Raw genomic sequence first — 8,345 nt, forward strand, 5'->3', positions numbered from 1 at the left:
AGTCGGAGATTAAGAGCGAGAACTGAATGGGAGGGAGTGGCTTGGTCCAGTCAAGTATCTGGAAGATAAGTGTCCACTTTTGACATTGGAAAATCACCTTCCTTATCTTCCTATAACAGCTCTTCCTTTGCTTGCTTTGGGATAACCCACCTGAACTCAAGTTCAACTCCCTCTGGAGCCAGCTTGCCAGGCAGGATTCAGGACCACCATAGCCAGGTCAGAACTATGTTTGAATAAGGGTTCACAAACTCCTGAATCCTCATGCGCTGTCAGACCACTCCTCGGCAGGCAGCATCTAGGGGACCTGGGAACCTGGTGAAAGGAGGCTACAGATGTCGGCTGAGTCTAGCCAGGAAGTGCAGGCGCAAAGATGACCCTTCCTCGTGCAGTCCAGGGAAGGAGATCCTCAGAGAAGTGTGCTCTCCGCCCATCAATCTCGTCCCCTTCCTCTGCCGACGCTCTCACGCTCCACTGTTCATGTTACCATTCTTTTCCAGCAACTGAGCGAACCCAGCGAAGCATCATCAGCACCTCCAGGGCAGTATTTCCTTTCCGATCTCCTCTTCACGTCAAGGAACGGATGGCTGGCGGCAAATGCCAAGTGTGACCCGGCTTTAGAGGCAAGTGGGAGAGGGCGCGCGGAGGATGAGTGAGGGATGGCGAGAACGCGCGTGGCGCTGGCACCCAGGCGTCCGCCTCCCGCTGGCTGTAGCTTGCCTGCTGGCAACGATATTGGTGCCTACCACGTGCGGGAGCCTAGAGGCCAGGAGGGGAGGGCGAGCCGCCAGGCGAGGGTGGCCACTGTCCTCCGTCTGCCTGATGCTATATAAACAAACCCAGAGACAAGGAGGAAGGGGCGGAGGACGAAGAAGCTGACGGAAAAATCGATTTGCAGCTCTGGGACTAGGGGATCTTCTTTTCCTCGGGTAATCTCGGACCAGTAAGGAGACCGGTTCCTCTCTGAGCTCACCCAAAAGGCGCCAGACCAGATATTCCGGAGTCAAAGTCGCCCAGAGCGGGCGGGCAAGGGGAGAATTCCTCCATGGTACTGGTGGGATCGCAGCAAGGCAGGCGCAGCAGCGGCAGCGGCAGGGAGCAGAGGCAACCCAGTCTGGACCGGTCCCTGAGAAGAGGGTTCCCCAAGAATGTGGGTCTGCAGCCTAGGACAGGTACGTTGCATGGAGGGAGGATGAGGATCCCCACGCTGGACAGGCTCTCTAGCCCCAACTTCCCGAGAACACCTTGGAGATCAGAGGCAGCTCTCCTGGAGCCCAGCACCTGGAGCCCAGGTTGAGATTTGGCTGCACTAAATGATGCTTCTCCGCCCTTGCTTGCCTGCACCGCCTGCCACGGAGAGCTGAGAGGTCTTTCTGCCCCTCACTGATCTCACACAGCCTTCCCTCAAAAGCCAGAAACCCCAGGATTGAACTAAATCTCCAGCAGATGGGACCCTTCCCTTCTGATTAGAATACTGATTCAGTACAGGGGAGAACCTGTGGCCTCTCTCAGGAACCTGTGTGCTCTCTTGCACGGGATCGGGAGCGCCTAATTCCCGGTGTGAACTTAGGTAAGGTTTTTTTCAGGGTAGCATCAGTATGTCCAGAGTCCCTCAGAACACCATGGTCACCTCTTTGTTACAGTCTAGACAGTGATGCCCACTTGCTTGAAACGTATGAGACTACACTCCAGATGGTTTTCTCATTCACCCTCATCCTCTCCTCCTCCCTCTCTCTCATTTCCCTCCCCCGCCTTCTCCTCCCCACAGCCTTCTCTCTCCAGCTTGCTCAAGGATCCCACTTGAGAAAGCCCCTGATTTGATCTTAAAGACTTAAACCTTAAACTCTTCATGCGATATATTTAGAATGGACTGGAGAAATAAAGACTGGCCATATGACTTCAAAAATATGCTGTGCTTGTTTTTGTGGGTGACTCGCATCTCAGAATAGTTTCAAAACACATTTAATAACTATTTTGAATGTGCCCTCTCTGTAAATAATAATAGTTACCTTTACATTTTACTCAAGTGCAGTTTAAAAATTTCGAGGGAAAAGGATTTTACTACTACAGCCAAAGCACTCATGTACATACTCATCCCTGTTCTGCATAATTTTTAAATCGCCTTCTTCTTCTGAGCTAAGCAATGCACTAGGGAGAGGTGTCTGAGAATAAATTAACTCTCAAGGATAGGTGTTTGGAGAACTATTTAAGGTTTTTGGTTATTTCTTCACTTTTGATACCGTTACTGATGATGTAAATAGGAAAAAAATAGCTTTAAAGTGCATTGGAAATTAAACAATGAAAATAACATTTTAAGGAATACCTCTTCCTTTCTACCTTATAAAAATTAATGAATAAGGTACAGCAATACTCTCCATAGGTCTGGTAATCTCAGGCTATGTACTTGGATGCTATCTCAGTGTTTAATATTAGTTGATAATGTTGCATGCAGTATCCAGCCAAAGAGTAATGTTACCAAGTTAAGTCAATGCATAATACAAATTAGACACTAGAACAACATTTATTTTAAGGCTTACTTATTTTATTGTATGCTTATAAGTGTCATATAACATATATTATAACATATATTATTTATACATTTCATATATTCACATATTCATATATATATATGAAAGTGAGTATTATGTCAGTGTACCACATGTGTGCCTAGTGCCTGTAGGGGTAATAACATGGCCTCAGATCCCTCTAACTGTATTATAGGAAGTTGGTAGGTACCATAGGGTGCTTGAAAATGAACCTGGGCCTTCTGCAATAACAAGGAAGTACTCTTAACTCTCCATCCTCCTAGAAGACAATCTTATTATGATCACCCCTGAGTTTACAGTATGGTTCTTGACCATCATATTTGCCACCCACATTTAATAAGTATTGATTTATACAATTTCGTTTTTTCTTAAGCGGTTCCTTTATAATTTTGTAACTATATTACCACCTTATGCAAATCTTAAATAATGAGAGATTTTAGATTGAATCTTCCCCAAACCCCTATATTATTGTTAATTTTACTAATTAATACAGATGTATTTAATGCCTCTGTGGACGTGGGTAAGCCTGTTTAAAATAGATATTAATACTAATTTAATAAAAGCTCTTATAGCTTTAAATAACACTGCTTCATAGCAGAAGTCTATTCCTTACATCTTCTTATGATTCATGTGACAGCCTCAGGCAGTCACCTCCCTATGTGCCTAGCAACAGGCTAGTAACTCCAGGAAAAAAAAATGGGGGGAGACAGTTTGACCTTGAGTAACAATGAAAAAGGAGGAATAAAGCTTTTGAGCCAACTTCTAATAAGGTAAAAAGGTTTTGCCTGTTACATCTCCCTAACAGAAACTTTAATGACTTAAAAATAACTCTTGTGGTTTCATGATTCTACATTTTAGCTGCTCTGAACTGGGTAGTTGTGCTTCTTGTACCGAAACAGATCCTGTTATTAGAAGAGACTGTTTTAGGCTAGCTAGCAGTGGGCGGTGGCTGCCAGTTGCATGCTCATCAAAGGAGGCAGAGTGCAGCCTCATCTTCACACTTATCTTCACTTGAGAACTGTAACCTGAGCTGCTCACAGTGTGCTGGGTGGGGTCCCAACAGAAGCATCCCAAGCATGCATGGTCAGGACAGAATAACCAAAACCTGCCCGCTTCCCATAATGAGTGGACTACTTCCTCCACAGTCAGAGCACCAGCCTGAGATCCAGGACTAGGTGGGGGGTAAGGAGGAAAAATATTGAGAACTCAATAAAGGTTCTGCACAGAGTGCAAGGTTGCCCTTAAAAATTATAGCTATCCAAAGATATAGTAATAGGAGTTCAGCAGGAGGCATAGCTAGCGAGGTAGAAAGCAGTGAAGGTCAATAGACTAAGGTTTTAAGAGTGGCATCTGACATCCTTGATTGCCAAAATGTTAGTGAGGTTGATTGCTTAATACTTTTCAATATATCACCATAGAACTGATTTAAAGAAATATGCCCACTCTCAGTTTTTCCTATGATTATAAACTTGTTTTACAAGTTAATTAGCTTTATATTCTAAAAGATAATTCCTATTCAAGTTCTGTTGTTCATATATCAAAGAAAATTCATCATCTGCTTTGTTTGGTGAATACAATTATTGTCAATCTAGGAAACATGAAATGAAAAGCTGTTGATATTTACTATGACCTAAATACAGCACAAGGTACAGTAATTTACTTTTAAGAATGTAAGAAAGGCTGGGCAGTGGTGGTGCATACCTTTAATTTTAGCACTTGGGAGGCAGGGACAGGTGGATCCCTGTGATTTCGAGACCACCCTGGTCTAACAGAGTGAGTTCCAGGACAGGCTGCAAAGCTACAGAGAAACCCTGTCATAGAAGCCAGAACTCTGGGGTTTTACATCTTTAAAACCTGGATAAATTACCAAATTAAGTTGAGATTAGTATCTGTGTAACTACACTGATTTAGTTTTAAAAACTGATCTGGCAGCATGCCCAGGACTTGTACACATCTGGGCCTGATGGGAACTTAGTCCTGAGAATGGAAATAGAAAAAAAAAAAACAAAAAAACCCTCATCCCTAACCCAGAAGCCATCTCCAACTAATAACCAGTTGCAAATGAAAACTTGTTTATTTTTTTCTAATGAAGTCTCACTGGGTACAAAAATAACTCTTAAAACCAGGTTCCATCCCAGATGTAGATGGCCAACACAAAACGAAGCTTAATGGTATTTTTGAAATTTCTTTGTCTCATAATCTTTTGTCTGATCTCTCTCTCTCTCTCTCTCTCTCTCTCTCTCTCTCTCTCTCTCTCTCTCTCTCTCTCTCTCCTACTTACCCTACATGTCTATTGTTTCTATATTATGCTTTCCAATTTCCCCCCTTCCTTTTAGGGAATATTTGTGTATATCAATGTTTTTTTTCTCTATGTCTATATAGGTTTCTTGTGCTTTTTCTTTGGATCTTTGTTGTTGTTTTTTTTTAATTCATTTGTTTGTTTTGTTCTATTCACTTTTGTAACATGAGGGCTGTGCTGCTTGTTGGGGTTTTTGTCCTGCCCAGTTTCCACAGCCAATATGTCCCAAAGAAAATCACACAGAGGTCTTCATAAGTTATATACTGATTGGCTCATTAGCTCGGGCTTTGTATTAGCTCTTATAATTTATCTTAACCCACTATTCTTATATATGTTAGCCACATGGCTCAGTACCTTTTTCAGTGGGGCAGGTCACATCCTGCTTCTTCAGTGTCTGGGGAGGACTGCAGAAAGAGCTTCCTTCTTCCCAGAATACTCCTGTTCTCATTGCCCCTCCTCTACTTCCTGTCTGGTTGTCCCATCTATAATTCCCGCCTGGCTACCGGCCAATCAGCGTTTATTGAAAATATAATTGACGGAATAAAATTCTCCCACAACCATACTTTTAAATCTTATTTCTTTTTCACATGCCTGTTTGTTTATGCTGATAGAGCAGAAAAGTGTGTGGATTCGATGTTCAGGGAGGCGGCGGTTATGGGAGGAATGGGAGAGGGGAACTGTAATTAGAATATACCCAGAAAAAAACCTCATTTTTTTTTCCCAGACAGGGTTTCTCTGGGTAATAGCCCTGGCTGTCCTGGAGCTGACTTTGTAAACCAGCCTGGCCTTTAACTAAGAGAGTTTCACCTGCTTCTGCCTCCCAAGTGCTGGGATTAACAGCATGTGCCACCACCACCAGGCATTAAAAAAAAAAAATCTATTTTCCATGTAAAGAAAAGAAAAGAAAAAAATCTGACTCTGGGAACTGGACATCTGGTTTATTAATTGAAAGCACTTGCTGCTCTTCTAAATGACGCACTGACTTAAATTACCTGTAACTCCAGTTCCAAGGGAGCCAATGCCCTCTTCTGGCCTTTTCAGGCTCCCCCATATACATATTTCATTAAGAAGAACCCAAATACATAAACATAAATAAAATTAATAAAAAATTAAATAAGAAAAATAAAATAAATAAAAAATTGCCATAATCAAAAAGATAAGTGCTTATTGACACTAATTTAAATAAAGAAAATATAATTACACAATTATATATTTAATTTTACATGAATAAATTATGAAATATCACCCAAAATTTTATAAATATTTCCCAAGAAATATAGCATTTGCTACTACGTTTTTTTAAAATTGTAATCATAATAACCTTTTAGTTCAATCTTGTCTACAGGGTAAGTTCCAGGAAGGCCAGGGGCTACACAAATAAACAAATTTTTAAAAAATCACCTTGTATTATTAAAAAGTGATACTACCTAAAATCCTACTTTTTTTTGTTCTTGTTGACGTGGACTTTTGAAACAGAATTTCTCTGTGTAGCCACGTCTGTCCTAGAACTAGCTCTGTAGTTCAGTTTGAACTTGAACTCAAAAATCCATCTGCCTTCCAAATGCTACGGTTAACATCATGGATTACCACTACCTGGGTGGCTGTTCCTAATGAGTGCATGTATCCACACTTATGCATACACATATACACACACTATAAAAAGGGTTTTTTTTTTGTTTTTTTTTTTTGTTTTTTTTTTTTTTTAGTTTTTCTAGACAGGGTTTCTCTGTAGCTTTGGAAACCTGTCCTGGCACTAGCTTTTGTAGACCAGGCTGGCCTAGAACTCACAGAAATCCGCCTGCCTCTGCCTCCCGAGTGCTGGGATTAAAGGCGTGCGCCACCACCGCCCGGCACTATAAAATGTTAATCACATTTAAAAGAAAAATATCTGAACCATGATGGAGTTAAAAGATGCATTTAATTAAATGCACTAGCAATTAAAAAGTAACAAGTGCTAAAGGCAAAAGAGGAGATGGTTTCCATTTGACCTAAGTATTTCCTACAAAGAAATGCTCTTCATTTTATTTCTCTGTATCAAATATGCTTACAAATAGTTATTCCTTTCACTATCAGTAGAAAAATAGGCTTCTAAAATATGTCATCTTATTATTGACCTGTTCAGAGTCCCACACCTATATCAAGATTCATGGCTTCTCATTTCATATATAAATTAGTATAGAATTTTCAGGTTTACATATTCTTTAAAATATCTAAGTGATTTAATATAGTGTAAACCAGAACAAAATCATTCATTATGTTTGCTGATTAGGGGATAATCACTAGTGGGACAATCTGTGATTGTGTGTATTCCACAAACAGCACTTAAAGGTACTTTCTATTTCAAGAGCTGAGTTAATAGATAGGAAGTCCAAAGATATGGCTACCTGGCTGTATTTCTGGTTTTGTTTATTTGTTTTATGACTTGGTTGTTAAACCAATATTTAACTACTTTCCCACTTTTCAGCAGGTATGAATGTCTAGATCAAATATTCTAATCTATCATTCATGCCTTGTCTTCTATTTTGCGTAAGATTAGAAGACATCTGAAATATTTGAGTAACATGGTCTAACTTGTATTTAAACAAAGTAAAACTGGCAGGTGGACTGCAAAATTATAGATGAGTAAAGAAAAAGAAAAGATTATAAACAATAAACCATGAATGATGGTGTCTTTCATAAGATTAACAGTAATGAGGTTGAAGAAAGGAATAACCCTGGGTTGGAGAGGTGGCTCAAAATGTGGAGAGCACTGACTGTTCTTCCAGAGGACCCAGGCTTTGTCCTAGCACGTACATGGCAGTTCACAACTGTCTTTATCTCCAAATCCAGGGTCTTCAATGCTCTACTCTTGTCTCTGTTGGCAGAGGTGCAGAGACATACATGCAGGCACAATGCTCATGCGCATGAAATAAAATCAATTTATAAAAGAATACTTCAAGAACTCTCATTTAAAAAGTGAATCCAGTGGTTTGAGGAATGAAAATGTGATTAGACAAAGGTTCTCAAATATATTTAAAGCTTTAAATAGAGCATTTTTAAATGATAGATGTCACTTACTAAAAGGAACAAAGCTTGAAGGGTTCAAGGTTTGGGGGAAATAAAGTATTGATTTTTCCTGAAGTGTTGAGTTTGCACAAAAAAGAGTTAAAGGTTTATAAGCATTTGTAGTTCATCAAAATGGCTTGTGTAGGTTGTCAGGTGGGGTCTTCTTCATCAGAAGACCTTCAAGCACCCTAGGCCATAAGATCATGAGAAGATGAAGACACTGAGCAGTTGTGAGAGAGAACTAGGAATTGTCTCAAACAAAGACTGTGGAAATGACAAGAAAGCACCCAAAGACCTCGAAATAAGTTTCTTCCTTTGAGTTGGGGAAAATTGGTAGAATGCAATGAAGAGGGCAGGAGGACACTCTTCATAAAATAAAGTTGACAAATATTGAGTTTGGAAAAATCTTCGCCTTATATAGCTATTACAGAATTTGCTTAAACTATTGAGAGCTAAAT

General features: G+C 40.4%; 1 protein-coding gene and 1 pseudogene across 1 annotated transcript in view; one reads left to right on the plus strand and one right to left on the minus strand.

Annotated features, from left to right (window-relative positions):
* Galntl6 (polypeptide N-acetylgalactosaminyltransferase like 6) overlaps positions 1–1,340 on the minus strand; it is a 1,064,237-nt gene extending 1,062,897 nt beyond the window's left edge. Inside the window, exon 1 of the mRNA XM_075986809.1 lies at positions 151–1,340. The gene's annotated coding sequence lies outside the window, so the exon portion shown is untranslated. The remainder of the gene's footprint in view (positions 1–150) is intronic.
* LOC142857044 (uncharacterized) lies at positions 262–1,755 on the plus strand (annotated as a pseudogene).
* Positions 1,756–8,345: the final 6,590 nt, after the last annotated feature.

Source organism: Microtus pennsylvanicus, chromosome 9 (genome assembly GCF_037038515.1).
Source record: "Microtus pennsylvanicus isolate mMicPen1 chromosome 9, mMicPen1.hap1, whole genome shotgun sequence".
In the NCBI taxonomy this organism is placed as follows: Eukaryota; Metazoa; Chordata; class Mammalia; order Rodentia; family Cricetidae; genus Microtus; species Microtus pennsylvanicus.